Source organism: Balaenoptera ricei, chromosome 4 (genome assembly GCF_028023285.1).
Source record: "Balaenoptera ricei isolate mBalRic1 chromosome 4, mBalRic1.hap2, whole genome shotgun sequence".
Taxonomy (NCBI): domain Eukaryota; kingdom Metazoa; phylum Chordata; class Mammalia; order Artiodactyla; family Balaenopteridae; genus Balaenoptera; species Balaenoptera ricei.
This window is the reverse complement of record NC_082642.1, coordinates 7185291-7200861: the sequence shown is the minus strand read 5'-3', so window position 1 is coordinate 7200861 and position 15571 is coordinate 7185291. Positions and strand designations below refer to the sequence as shown.

The following is a 15571-nucleotide window of genomic DNA, read 5'->3' as shown; positions in this document are numbered from 1 at the left end:
GATTTTCCTCGGCAAGAATTAACTCAGCCTTCAACCCACATCCACCGTGCCACAGCTCAGCTACGCAAATGCCGCCTTGTTGTCAACTAAAATTTGGTGGAATTTGCTGCTTTCCTTTTCCAGCCATTTCATTCATGGATTAATCTAATGAGGTTGTTGAGATTAGGACCATTTTAAGGCATTGGCAGCAGGGAAGAACTAAGAAAAATGTATTTTGTCTGAAGCGTCATTTGAATTTTTTGCTAAGATGCTGGTTTACATAAAGGTATAGAGAGAGGCTCTATCAAAACTATGTCCAAGGCAGTGCTAAATAATTTATATTTCTCCTGAGTTCTGTGAGGAAGGTTAATATTGACATTGCTTAGGGTTTTGTTTTTTTTTTTTTTTCTTTCTTTTTTTAAAACTCTACACAGTGCTGCTAGTAGACAGTATGGAAAGCATTTCTGGGGTCAGAGCTGTTTTCACTCTTTGGTCAATTTTAGACTAAATGTCAACTCCTTGGGGAAAAAAAAATGATCGTGAACTGGAGACACTATTTACATTTCGGCTACTCACATGAGATCTGCTTTTAAGTCATTATTAAATCATCGAAATGTTTGTGAAGTTATACTTCCATTTACTTAGTACTTGGTATGTGCCTCCTACAGCACTCAGCGATGTGGGTGTGTAGGAAAGAAATAGAAGTCTGCTTCTGTCCCCTCTAGAACAGTGCTTCTCAAAATATCTATGGTGAAGGACAAGTTTCTTTAAAATTAATTTTCAATCTGTTGCAGACTGATATAAATGTATGATAAAAATGAATTACTAGAAAAATGAAATGCTGCTTGAATGTAGTGGCAATGTCAAGTTGCTATGAAAGTTCCCGAGCACTCACTCTCAATTTTTGCATATTATTCTTGTTCAGGACCAGTAGCAGTTTCAGACCACACTCTGAGTAGCACAGCTCTAGAAATTAACATCTGGCTCACTGACGCACATAAAACGGTTTTAAAAATGACTAATGTATTGGTTTTCGTTTATTTTAAAATTGAGGAATAATGTATACGTTCAGTATGGGGTATAAAGTGCCACGTTCCATCATGATAGACAGCGTTGATTGTGTTGGTGATTCTGAGTGCTTTACATGTTTGGTTTTATGCCAGCCTCACAAACACCTCTCAGGTGGGTACTCTTATCTCCTTTTTACAGATGAAGAAACTGAGGCACAGGAGAGCGGTCACAGGGGTCACTTCACTTGCCCAAGGTCCTTTAACTGCATAGTGATGGAGTTGGAATTGGACTCCCGAGCCCGTGCTGTAACCATTCTGCTGTCTATATAGTGTGGCTAAAAATGTTGCTTGAGTTCAGGAAAGAGAGGCTTGGAATACTTGGAGGCCTCCCTGGAGGATGTAGGTGTGAGGGGCAGGATCCGAGTGAGTCGGGGCAGGTTGTACCCTTTCTTTCCTAAGAAAGAGCTGAAGGTAGGATGAGCGAGGCATGGAGGGGAAAAGGCAGTGTCTGCAGATGGGGCTTGGAGTCCTGGAGTCCTGGCGGGTTGCGGTTGTGGGGGGGGTGGTGACGAGTTCACGAGGACCCGCTGTCAGATTTGTCTCACTAGCTCATGCCTAATAAATCCGGATGGGGAGAGAGTGGAGTTGGGGAGGCTGCGAGGGAGGCGGCTGTAGTAACCAAAGCATGAAGTAAAAAGAGCCCGACAGATCTGGGCTTTAAATAGGACTGGAGAAGAAGAACTGGCGGTCGGTGACAAATCGGTCAAAGGAAATGAAGGAGAGGGGAGTTCGGAAAATGCTTCGATTTCTTGGACACTGTTCACCTGGGATGGTAGTAGGTCCTGTTGCTTGAGCATCTCAAAGTGACACCTTTTTGTGCTCAGTCTTTAGAGATATGGCAGGTATCTAGAATTACCTGATGGCTAGATTGGAATGAATATTCGGACTCCCCTCCCCTCCCACCCCTCCCCGCTCACCTCACTCACCCTGCAGAAGGTCTGATGACTCAAAGGGCTTTTGGTTTATCGTCCCATGCTTTAAACCTCGCCTTCAATACCTGTCATTCAGCCCTCCACGGGCGGCTTTGGTGGCGGTGAACCGCCAGAACTGCTTGGAAGGTTGGCTAAGCTCCATGGAAGAGGTGGGAATGAGCAAGCCTCCCGAAAATAAAAAGGGCGGAGGCTGAGAGGTGTTAACAGAGGTTGACTTTTAGGACTACATTTTCGGAGGTGGGCTCACAGACATTTGCTTTCTTGGTTCAAAATTGTAGGTTTCGCCTCTCTGTTTCCGGGTAAACAAATGAACAACATCACCACCACCACCAGCAAAGAAGAGACATTCCCAATCTCTGTTCCCCCTCCCAGGCAGGAAGAAGGGTGTTCTGCAGTTTTACTAGATTTTTCCGGCGCCCGTTCCATCCCTATCACCCAAGAAGTTTTCCTCTTTGTGAATTTGCAGTTCATTTGGTGGAAATCACACAACACGCCTTCCTGCAGGCACGTGGGGTCAGGGATGCAGTTAGGCCTAGGGTAGAAGTATACAGAAGGAGCCAGGTAAGGGGCACAGTGCGTCAGTCCACCGGACAGTTAACTTCAGAGGACAGAAACCATGGCTTGAGTTTGTTTTCTCTGCCCTCAGATCACCTAGCCCGGTGGGAGGCAGATTCAGCACTAAGTGAAAAATATGATTTACAGGAAGAGCTTACATTAAGATGCGACTGCAACGCATGAGTTGTGTGGGACGGTGACTTACCTGAGCAATGGGGGATCCAAAGAGAAAATTGTCTCCTGAGGCTGCCTTAAATACAGTTCTGGGCAGAATCAACTCTGGACACCTTAAGTCCCCTTTCCTGCTTTATGCATATGCAAATCTAAAAGTTCAAGTAGTTTTCTCTGGCAGTTTTCCTGCAATTTTCCTGAGAGCCACATCCAGGTGTTTGATATCAGAGGATGACATGCATTTGAAGATGATTTGAATATGAATTAATAGGCTACAATTATTTAGATAAGAGTGGAATAAATGCTAAGTATATTTGGAGGTAATTTGAATCAAAGTCTCTCCCGCTTTCAGTGGAGGGGGAGGACCTGCCTGTCTCATGGTTAAGGATGAGGGGGGTTCTCATGGGGAGTCGGGCCCCCAGAGCCTCGTGTGTTCAGCATATCCTCCTCGGTGGACATTCCCATTTGCTTTTTGGAGAGTGGCTGAATCCCCGGACGTGTGGTGCGTGGTGTGGGCCTGGATGTGCTGCCTGGTAAAAAATCACAGTTATAATGACCGTGATGAGCATTTTTTTTTTTTTTTTGGCCGCAGCGGGTGGCTTGTGGGATCTCAGTTCCCCGACCAGGGATTGAACCCAGGCCCTTGGCAGTGAAAGTGCAGAGTCCTAACCACTGGACCACAAGGGAACTCCCATGAGCCCATTTTTAAAGTGCTGAGTGCCTCACATACGATTTCCTCTTATTCTTTACAACGGAAGGTAGGTGGATCTCCATTTCACAGGAAAGGAGGGAGCCAGGATTCTAGCTGAGGTTGATTGGAATCATACTGATCTCCTCCAAGATCTCACCATCTTGGAGAGCATATTGGACCTCTTGGAGGCTTGATTCTCACGTGGCCGCTTAACCATTTCACTGCCCCCCCCCCACTTCAGCCTCAGTTTCTCAGCCTGTAAATGGGCACCCATCCTGCCAGAGCCATTTGGCTTTTAGGAAGACGGGCGTGAATATGCTGCGTAAAGGCCAGAGAGTAGTATTACTAGAACCATGATTTTCTTTTCTTCTCTTTTGCCTGCTGCTCGGTACAGGTGTGCAAGATACGACTTGCTGTTTTGTGTTGAGCTCATATCCTTTGGGGTTCGTCTGAGTCCCCACCGTTAGTGATTGATGGCCTGCAGGTGTGATTTGGATGGGGGTGAATATTAATAGCCGTGTAGACAAGGGTGGATGTGTAAAGACCTGAGTTTCAGATGTGGCCTCCATGCAAATGTGGCCCTGATGTTAGAGATGTTGGTGGGGGTAGGGGAAATGCTAGGTGGCCTTTTAGGGGAGTCCTGCCTCTCCTGAGTCAGTCTGGCTCTGTCTTCAGGAGGCTGGTGACAGTGCCTCCTCTTACAAGCATTTTGGCTGCGTTGGGGAAACAGCCCACTACCCCGCCTTTTTTTTTTTCTAAACTTCTCAAACAGCTGTTAAGTGACCTGTCAATTAGAAGAGATCCAAACAGAAATCAGTCCCTGTTGTTGTGATGCAGGGCGCCGGGGTGTCCCCTTATACAGAGCCAAGTGATGCTGCTTTTCTCAGCCGTAGTCAACTCTGCGTCGTTGTAGACCCTTGCTGCTGCCAAATGGCCTGGATCCTGATTTTAGAGGGTAGTCTTGCTATGAGGGATAGGGCAGAGCTTCCCCTCTTCCCTCTCCTACATGGATTTTTTACTTTCCTAGGGCTGCCTAAACAAAATACCATAAATTGGATGGCTTAAAACAATGGAAATTCTCCCACAGTTCCGGAGGCAGGGCCACACCTCTAGAGGAGGATCATTCCTTTCCTCCTCCAGCTTCTGGGAGCCCCAGGCTTTCCTTGGTTTGTGGCAGCATGATTCCAACCTCTGCCTCCGTCTTCCTTCTGTGTCTTTTCTTTATAAGGACACTAGCCATGTGCTGTTGGATTAGGACCCATCCGATTTCAGCATGACCTTAACTTGATTATTGCTGCACAGACCCTGTTTCCAAATAAGATCACATGTATAGGGGTTAGGACTTTGACCTGTCTTTTCGGGGTACACAATTCAGTGCCTGCAGGGCTTGTCTCTAGACCCTCCTCCGCATGTCCCTGGTTGGTCTGGTACTGGACCTTACCTTCTGGGCACTCTAGACTTCTAAATGTCTGAAAGAAACATCTTGTTTTGCCAGTTACCTCAAAGTTACATTTAAAACTGAACTTGTGATCTGTTCCTCTTCCCTCCAAAAAAATCCCCTAACACTGCTATACACTGTTTTAAGAGCTCTTGCTATCCCAGAAATCCGGGGACATCCTTGATAACCTCACTCTTTGTCATTCCGTCCAGCATGTTACCAAAACCCCTGTTGAGTAGCCCCGTAATAAATATCCCTCCATGCTTTCCCTTCTTTCCGCCTCTATCTTGGTCCTAGCTACCGTCTTCTCACGTCTCGCCTCTTAAGAGAGCCTCTAACCCGTCCCAATCCCCTTGCCCCCAGGCCTCCTGTTTGGTCTGACCGGCTCCAATCAGTTGCCCCCACTGTGGACCTATTCGGTTTGGATGATGTCACCCCACTGCATAAAACACTTTACTCTTTTCTTTAAAACATTTAATTATAGTTGATTTACAATGTTGTGTTAATTTCTGCTGTATGGCAAAGTGATTCACTTATACATATCTACCTATACATTCTTTTTCATATTCTTTTCCATTATGGTTAATCAAAGGATATTCAATACAGTTCTCTGTGCTAGACAGTAGCACCTTGTTTTTTATCCAATCTATATATAATAATTTGCATCTGCTGATCCTAACCTCCGAATCCATCCCTTCCCCTGCCTTCCTCCCGCTTAGCAACCACAGGTCTGTCCTCTGTGTCTGTGGGTCTGTTTTGTAGATAAGTTCATTTGTGTCATATGTTAGATTCCACATATAAGTCATGTCCTATGGTATTTGTCTTTCTCTTTCTGACTTACTTCACTTAGTATGATAATCTCTAGGTCCATCCATGTTGCTGCAAATGGCATTATTTCAATCTTTTTTATGGCTGAGTAATATTCCCTTGTATATATGTACTACATCTTTATCTGTTCATCTATCGATGGACATTTAAGTTGCTTCCGTCTTGGCTATTGTGAATAGTGCTGCTATGAACGTAGGGGTGCATGTATCTTTTTTAAAAATTAATTTATTTTTTAGTTTTTATTTTATATTGGAGCATAGTTGATTAACAATGTTGTGTTAGTTGCATGTATCTTTTTGAATTATAGTTTTGTCTTGATATATGCCCAGGAGTGGGATTGCTGGATCATATGGCAACTCCATTTTTAGTTTTTTAAGGAATCTCCATACTTTCTCCATAGTGGCTGCACCAGTTTACATTCCCACCAACAGTGTAGGAGGGTTCCCTTTTCTCCACACTCTCCACACCCTACGTTTGTCATTTGTAGACATTTTAATGATGGCCTTTCTGACTGGTGTGAGGTGGTACCTCATTGTAGTTTTGATTTGCATTTCTCTAGTAATTAGTGATGACAAGCATCTCTTCATGTGCCTATTGGCCATCTGTATGTCTTCTTTGGAGAAATGTCTATTTAGGTCTTCTGCCCATTTTTTGATTGGGTTGTTTGTTTTTTTGTTATTGAGTTGTAGGAGCTGTTTGTATATTTTGGAAATTAAGCCCTTGTCTGTCTCATGGTTTGCAAATATTTTCTTCCGTTCTGTAGGCTGTCTTTTTGTTTTGTTTATGGTTTCCTTTGCTGTGCAAAAGCTTGTAAGTTTGATTAGGTCCCATTTGTTTATTTTTGTTCTTATATCTATTGCTTTGGGAGACTGACCTAAGAAAACATTGGTATGATTTATGTTGGTGAATGTTTTGCCTATATCTCTTCTAGGAGTTTTGTGGTGTCATGTCTTATGTTTAAGTCTTTAAGCCGTTTTGAGTTTATTTTTGTGTGTGGTGTGAGGGTGTGTTCTAACTTCATTGATTTTTACATGTGGCTGTTCAACTTTCCCAACACCACTTGCTGAAGAGACTGTCTTTTTCCCATTGTATATTCTTGCCTCCTTCGTCGAAGATTAATTGACTATAGGTGTATGGGTAAAACCCTTTACTCTTCTTGTAAAGATAGAAGTCCTTTACTTGGTTCACAAGACCCTGTGTATTCTATCCCCACCCACTACCCAGTCTCACCTCACACCTGCGTCCCTTTGATCCTGCCCTGACAGCATTCTTTCTTTCATTTTCCCAGGCCTACAGACCTTACACACGCTCTTCCTGTCTCTTGTTGGGCACCCAATGCCCGTGATTGTTGTTACGTCTTCCCGATGAATTGACCCTTTTATCATTATGGTATGCCCCTCTTTGTCTTTGATAATGCTCTTTATCTTGAAGTTTACTTTGTCCAATATTAATATAGCCACTCCAGCCCTCTTAAGTTCATCATTTGTATGGTATATATCTCTTTCCATCCGTTTGCTGTCACCTTATCAGTCTTAATATATTTAAAGTGCAGCATGTAGCTGGGTTTTGCTTCCTTATCCATTCTAGCAATCCCTGTCCTTTAATTGGAATCCTAACCCATTAACATATAATTAGCACTTAATGTAATTATTGGTATGGTTCGATTTATTTACCATTTTACTTCTGGATTATTAAACTCTGTTAAAAATAATTTAAACTTACCTATTGACATTTTAGTTTACCTCTTTACATTTTATTTTTATTAGCGATTGCGCTAGCAGTTACAATATACATCTCTAACTTTTTGTGGTCTTCGTAGAGTTAGTATTATATCACTTCACACAAAATGTCAACCTTGCTATTTTGTAAGGGTCCTCCTCTTAACTTAGTTTACTCCTATTTCAGACTCAGAGTTTGGCTCAAAGGCCACTTCTTCAGGGAATCTTTTCTGAGTTCTCAGATTAGGTTAAGCCCCTATCATGTGTGCTCTGAGCAGGTAGTACTTCTCTTTGGGGCATTTATCACACTTGCAGTTTGCTCACTATGGAATCCCCAGTACTTAGCACGGTGATGTATACTTCATTATTTGTTGATCAGATGAGGGGAAGCCCTGAGCTGGGGTTTGAAGAAGGCAAGAGATTTCATGCTGTACTCCAGGGGATGGGAATGACATCAGGCAAGGCTTAGAGGTTGAAAAGACAATGTATGTGGCAAGGAATATAATAGTCAAGTAGATTAAATGTAAGTTAAAAAAGAAAGCTCTAACTTTTTTATACCAGTAGCCACCATTTATGGAGCACTTAATATGGGGCCAGCCAGGCACTGTGCTGAACTCTGTACATTTTATCTTATGTAACCTCAGCCCTGTGAGTTATTCTTGTCTTACTTCAGTTGAAGCAACTGAGGTGCAGAGAGGTCACTTACGTTGTTCCCTATGATAGGTAAGGCTCTATATTCAAACTCAGATCTCTGTGATTCTAATACTTAGAATGGAAGTGAGGCTGGGAAGTGGAGCTTGGTTGTTTGAGGGGTTTAATGCCCATCCTAGGTGATTGTGGTTTTTAAAAATTAATTAATTAATTAATTAATTAATTTTTATTTTTGGCTGCGTTGGGTCTTCGTTGCTGCACACGGGCTTTCTCTCATTGCGGCGAGCGGGGGCTATTCTTCATTGCAGTGGTGCGGGCTTGTCATTGCAGTGGTGGAGCACGGGCTCTAGGCGCGCGGGCTTCAGTAGTTGTGGCTCGCGGGCTCTAGAGCGCAGGCTCGGTAGTTGTGGCGCACGGGCTTAGTTGCTCCGCGGCATGTGGGATCTTCCCGGACCAGGGCTCGAACCCGTGTCCCCTGCGTTGGCAGGCAGATTCTCAACCACGGCGCCACCAGGGAAGCCCGGTGATTGTGTTTTGAGTCGAGGCTGGAGTTAGGTGCAGAGAAGGCCCACAGGTGTTACTGAGGATCTGTAGAGTGTTGTGCTAGATGCTTCTGTTCTCTTTAGGTCCTTTGGGGCGGGGGTAGGGTGGGGTGGGTGGGAAGCCTCTGAAGCTTTTGAATAGGGGAGAGCAGAGAAGAAAACCTGTTTCAGGAAGGTTCATCAGGGGCCAGGGGGCAGGCTAGGTTGAGGTGAAGGTCTGGACAGAGGAGGGGAGGTGTGTGAGGAGCAGCAACCTGGGCCTGCTGTGGCAGTGGCCGCAGTTTAGAGAGATGGCTGTATGTAGTATTTTAGAGGCAGGACTAGATGTGAGACATGTTTTGAGAGAAGTCTGGATAGAACTGGTTAATGATGAGGTCTGAGGCGAGAAAGATTTTTCCCTTATCTCTTGGGTCATTTGTGTCTGCTAACCCTAAGTGTTGCCTGAAGACTATTGATTCTGGGAATTCCCTGGCAGTCCAGTGGTTAGGACTCTGAGCTGCCACTGCAGGGGCACAGGTTCGATCCCTGGTCAGGAAACTAAGATCCCGCATGCTGCATGGCGAGGCCAAAAAAAAAAAAACCACTATTGAATCTATCCATGATGGGTGTTATCATAGCCTCACTTCTCAAATGGGATCTGCAGACATCCTCAGGGGTCTCAGAGAATGCTCTTCTGGGAGAGAGGTGGACAAGCTAGGGAAAACAGTTATAAAGCTGTTTTTAAAAATTTTGTTTGGGGTAAGACCCTAGCTAACACAGCCTAACTAGTGCATAGAGAGACATTTTCTACTGCTGTGGCATTGTCATGCCTGGTGGGCATTTCTGTCCAATCTGTTGACAGTCATTGAGTTAGTTTGTTAGATGCAAGTAGGTGACCGAGGAAATTGGGCATCTCTGCATGTGTTCTTTGCGGTAGATGAGAAGTCTGGAGGAGGTTAAGTGTGTGTGCACCTTGTGTGTGTGTATTTATTATCTGCTTGGTGAGATGGTCATTGAAAATTGTGCTAAACTGACTTTTTTCCCCTTTTGAGTGAGAAAGAGCTTAAGCAATTTCCAAACTAGCATCAAAATGTTCTCACTTTCCTGATGAAACATTTATTGAAATTAAAAGATTGCTTTGAAAGTGATCCAAAAAATAACATCATTCTCTGAAGTTCAGGGTAAATGCACGAGATTTATGGATGCCTTTGGAGTTCTTCCAGAATATCGAAGGTCTGACTTTTGTATCGGTATAAAATACAGAAATGCAGAGTGAATGCCGGCCTTCCATATGAACATGGGCCAGTTTCTAGCCTTTTGTTTCTGTTTGTCTCTGGGTACCTGTCTCCCTAAAATTGCTTTAAGGCTTATCATTTTAGTTGAAGCCAACGACGAAGTGGCCGAGATTTCTTTTCTCTGTGTTGAGGTTACTTTTGGACCAATTCCGTTTTAAACCTGTTGAAATCATATGCTGCCTATCCTGGTGCACCGCTGCCCTAGGCCACCAGGCCGGACTGAATGCGTGTTCTCAGCTAGCGTTGTCTCTTGGCTGAGTAGGTATTAGGGCTCACACATGTGCGTACAGTGTTTTGCCCCCGCTGCTGTTAATGACAAACAAACACATTGAAAACTCTCTGAGTTCATGGTTGGCACTTTATTTTTCTTTATTCCCCACATTGTACAATGGGAAAATTTTCAACCTCCAACAAAGGAGTTCTTTTACTGGAAAGGGTTTGGTGCTAAGATCGTGATTAGTGGTTGGTTGTGTCCCCAAGTTTTGAGGGGTTTAGTTGCAAATAGGCAGAGTAGCAGCTGACGGTTCTATTTTTTATGAGAATTGTGGACTAGGTGTAGCAAAACAAGTTTCAGTTTCTGTAAGGACCATGGTAAGGACTTTGGGGGCTATCCTCTCTTATTTAGGAAAATCTTTGAAGAGGTTCAAGGTTAGTGCAAGAGGAAGCTATTTGTGTCCCCTGGCTTGGGGATTTTAGAGGCATGCTGTTTTAAAATCTGGACTCTCTCCCTTCCATATTTGCTTGATTAGATTTGGCAAAGGCCTTCAGAGCAAAGTGTCATGAAAGTTTTGTAGTTTGAGTTCGTATAACACGTTACATCTTGTTCTGAATCTCTTAGCGCTGCCTAATGCCGTTAAGTATCCATGTCCTATCTCATTTTCCCAAATTGGGTTCCTCACGCATCCTGGGGTCACAGAGGATGTTTTTCCTTTCAAAGGGGTCTGTTTGTGCATTACTGGAGTTTGAGAAACACTGTCTAAGCAACAATAGTAAACACTCTGGAACCTGAATCTTACTCTTAACTCAGCGTTTGGATTCTTGCTGTTGACTTTCACTCTTTAAAGAAACTTTAGGAGAAAAACCATCAGGGTGCATGTTTTGGTTGTGACGCTTTGGTTTCTACCTCCGTTTCACTTGGTTTCTCTAGGAAGCTGACCTAAAGTTCTGTGTGAGTAAACTTTAACAGAAGTGCCTTCCAGCCTTCTGTTTTAGCTCTGTGTGCTTCCTGATTTAATTGAGCACTCTGCAGCCCCGGTGTTTTTATTCGTGGGTCTATGAGAAGTTAAAGGAGTGAAAGAGAAACGTTCTGACTTGTTTTCTTCCTTGATCCTTGTGTGTGTGTTGTGTGTGTGTGTTGTGTGTGTGTGTGTGTGTGTGTGTGTGTAGCTTTGTGTGTGTGCCTTTGGAGTAGGGATAGGGGTGTGGCAGAGAATTCTGACCAGGCTTTTCTTCTTGGGACTTCCTGCTCCTGAGCTAAGGTGGAGCATCCGGTTTCTTGGTGGTGGTGGGTGCAGCCCTGATGCTGGGCACGGGAGCCCTGGTTTTCTAGAAAGCCACCAACTCCAAATCTTTATGTCAGGGGTTCTCAAAGTGTGGTCCCTGGATATGCATCACTCATCTGGGAAGTTGTTAGAAATTCAGATTCTTGGGCACCACCCCACCTATTGAATTGGAAACTCTGGGGGAGGGGCCCCAGTGGCAGCTGTGCTTTTAACAAACCCATCAGGGGATTCTGATGCATGCAAAAGTTTGAGAACCACTACTGAAGGCCAAGGTCTTTTTGATTTCTGAAGCAGATCTTTTGTATTTCTGAGTGCTTACTGAAGCTTCAGGTTATCACTTTCCTGAACCAGAAATATGACACAGACAACAGCAGTAATACTTATTGCTGGCCATTTTCATATAGCATCGTGGCTAGGAACATGGGATTCTTTGGAGTTCTTTACCACTGTGTGACCTTGGGTAAGTTAATTAACCTCTCTGCTTTTTATTTCCTCAACTGGGCTATGGAGATAATAGTAGTAGAAACTCTTAACTATCCCTGTTTCACAGTTGAGGAAACTGAGGCCCGGGAACAGTTCCAGAGCTTGCTTTGAGTCACTCTTCAGTGGAGTTGGAGGTTCAAATTCAGACAGTCTGATTGCAGAGCCTGGGCTCTCATCCCCCTTGTGTGCATTTCCACTTAGTCATCCTTACCCTGGGGTCAGCAAGGCCTCCACCTGTAACCACAGCTGTGAGCCGTGGGGACCTGTAGTGGCTGGAGCTGGCTGTCCCATCATCATGGTGTTGCAGCAGGAGCAGGGCCTGTGTGAAACTCCCTGTTTCTGAAACCTGGATTCCCCTTTTCAGCGGCAGGGCTTTAAAAGGTAAAAGCAGTCCTCTCAGTAAACTTTGGTTTTCTTCAGGAGTGTGGTGACACTCTGGGAGCAGGTGTCGGCTATCACTACGATTGAGGTGCTACTGCCATTTAGTGGGCGGGGCCGGGTGTGCTAGATGTCCTCAGTGGAGAATTGTCCTGTGTCCCACTGGATTGTCATATGTGCCACCAAACCTTCAGAGTCGTTTTCTCTCTGTTCCAGGTGGGAATCTATTTACATATGATCTCAAAGTATTTTTTTGGCATGATTTTAATCCACAGTCAGTATACACTGAGTCTCTGAGGAATATAACTATTGCATTTTAATATATTGGGAGAAGATTTTATTTTGTTGGTTTGAAAATTTTACTAAGAGTTTTCACCGTTACAGAAGACTCACATCACGCTGTTCCTGATAATTTGAAATAGCAATACAGCACACCTATATCAGTCTGCATTTTGCACTGGCTGCATTTACGGTTATTCTAGGTATAGGAACAAACATTTACTAATTCTTGATGTCTCCTAGGGCCCCACTTCTCAAAGGTTAATGTGTCCATGAATTACCTGGAGAATTTGTTAAGCTGATTGAAATGAGATTCTGCATTTTTAACAAGCCAGCGCTGATGGCCCATGGACCACACTTTTTGGGTAGTAGAGGTCTTGTGGTGTATGCCTGAGGGTTTTCTTTTCAAGTACCTATGTTGTTGTAACTTACTTTCATTTTGAAAAAAATTTTAGAGTGAAGGCATTACATTGATTTTTTTAAAAAAATGTTGGTAAGTTATTGTCTATGAATTTCATTTCAGACTTGGAAAAAGGGCATTTAAAAATATTTGCTTTTAGGATGGTGCCTTGGGCTTGATGGGGTGACAGCCACTGCTCTGGGAGGTTAAGTGGTTCTAGTCATAAATCCAAACAGAATTAGGGACCTCAAAGTCATGGGGTAGTGATTCAGAATATACTTATTAAGTTAATTGTTCGAAACAGGTTATCATTCACTTATTTACTCTTTCAACAAATATTTATTGAATGCCTCTGTGTTCTCTGTGCCAGCCACTGCTCTGTGTTCTTGGCATGCTTCTGTGAACAACAAAAAGACCCCTGTTCTCACAGACCTTATCTTCTGGTGGGGGAGACAGACAGGATACATCGTAAGTAAATTACGTGGGGTTTTAGGTGATCGGTGCTATGGATTATTGGAAGATTAGGAGTGCTAGGGTGAAGGGAATGGGGTGAGCAGTTCCAGTTTCAAATAGGGTCGTCCGATTTCTCATCGAGAACATGACTTAAGGGGGTCAGGGAGTTGGCCATGTGGAAACCAGGGAAGAGCAATCCAGGCAGAAGGGATAGACCATGCAAGGTCCTGAGGCTGGAGATGGTCCATCTGGACTCTTGAGGAGCTGCAGAGAGACCGGTGTGGCTGGAGGGTAGTGAGCAAGGGGAGTGTGGTCAGGGATGAGGTCGGAACGGTATAAGGGGCCAGATGACTCAGGGACATGTAGGACCTCCTAGGGCCTCTGCTCGTATTCTGAGGTACGGAGTTATCGCAGATTTTGAGGAGTGACGTGATCTCAGTCAACTTTTCCAAAGCTCCCTGTGGTTGCTGTGTTGAATGTGGCCTTCAGAGGGCAAAGGTAGAAGGAAGGGGACCAGTTAGGAGCTGTTGCAGTGTCCACGCACGAGATGATGGTGGCCTTGACCTCGGGGAGGCATCGGTGGTAGTGAGAAGTGGTCAGATTCTGGATGCATTTTCATGAAACTCAGAATACAAGTTTGGAACGTTCTCAGCACTCGAGGCTCCCAGCAGTACCTGTGTGGATCCTAGTTTGAGGAAAATCTGCTGCGGCTGACAGACTTGTTACCATGGTTCCATGTTCTTTTCCTTCTGGGGATTCTGTATGTGTATTTGTGCATGTGTATGTGTGTGTGTGCGCGTGTGTGTGTGTGGCATGTCTGTCCAGGCCAGTGGTTAGCAGTCAGTCACAACAAGCAGCTCGCTGAGCAGGGGTTAGTTTAGAATAGAAAGTGAAGCAGCAGTAAATGGAACTAACTGGTCCTGAAAGCCTCACACATTCCCTCTTGATTAAGCCAGGACGTATTTTTAGTAAAAACATAAGCTATTACTCAATTAATGTTTCTTGTGTTACTCTGATGCTAAAGCAAAGATAAAAATTCCATTTTCTTGTCCCGTTCCCCTCGTGACACCATGTGTCCCCCTTCTTCCTTAGACTCTGAGACTACAGAAATTTCATTAGCATGCTTGCTTTATTTCAGTTGACTGACACTTTTTTGACTTAAAATATGCATTATGTAGTTTTGCCCTAGATTTCCAAATAATTTATTTGAAAATGCGGGAGCAGTTTGAGATGTCTTCTGATATATACATGCGACTCATTTTCTGTGCGGATCACAATTCCAGCTACCTTCCATGCTGGGAGGAGACTTGATTACCACAGAGCTAAGCTTCCTGTAGTGGGGTTTTTTGAAAGCCCACCAGAACTGTGTCTAGCCAAGGTATTAGCTAGAGCACACACAGTTAAGTAAAGTTACATAGCATGACTCCAGGAGACCCCAGTTCTCAGCCAAGGTGACCTTTCAGGTGCTGTATGTCGTTAACGATTTTGGCCTAAGGCTTTCTGCCTAATCATAGCAGTGATTTGATCAGTTGATTTCTTTTTTTTTTTTTTTTTTTCATTTTACACTTACGGCAATTACTTGTGAAGAATAAGCGTATATTCTTATTCTTGTGCTGTGGCTCCTATTACCCCAGGTGTCACTGAGACCATTTCTTGGCCTGAAGTGAGGGGAGCAGAGGTAGCTTCATTTACGCAAACCTTTCCCCTTTATTCTTTCAAGTCTGTATTTTGGGAACTCTGATTTAGTTCTATAACTCAATGGTCTGGGCAGGGGAAGGTCTTTTTTTTTTTTTTTAAATGCCTTGGGCTATTTTTGATGTGTTGTGACCTTGGTAAGGAAAGTTTTCCTATATCTGTCCAGTAGGAGATCTTTTTTAAGGAGGGTACGAATTGTGGCTGTGTATTTTTAGACCACATTTTCCTGTGGCATTTGTACTCTGGTGCACAGTGTCATGGAAATTTCTCTTCCTAGGCTAGGATTGAGAAGATGGTCTTTCAGTGCTGGCTTTGTCCAGTTCCTGTATTAGCTGAGCAAGCCTCACTCTTCTCGTCTGCAAACAGGCATGAAGACACCACACGCCTACCATCTGCCTCAGAATTGGTAAAGGTGAAGTGAACCGAGATGTATGAACAGCTTGGCAAGCTCTAAACTTCCCCTCAGTGGCAGGGCTGTGATGGTGTGTGGTTATCACAAGTCTTGCGCCCAGGAACCCTTCATTTCTGTCTT

General features: G+C 44.0%; 1 protein-coding gene across 1 annotated transcript in view; it reads left to right on the top strand.

Moving 5' to 3' along the window:
- Positions 1 to 15571, top strand: part of MED12L (mediator complex subunit 12L) — a 317527-nt gene that overhangs the window by 13901 nt on the left and 288055 nt on the right. The window lies entirely within an intron of this gene.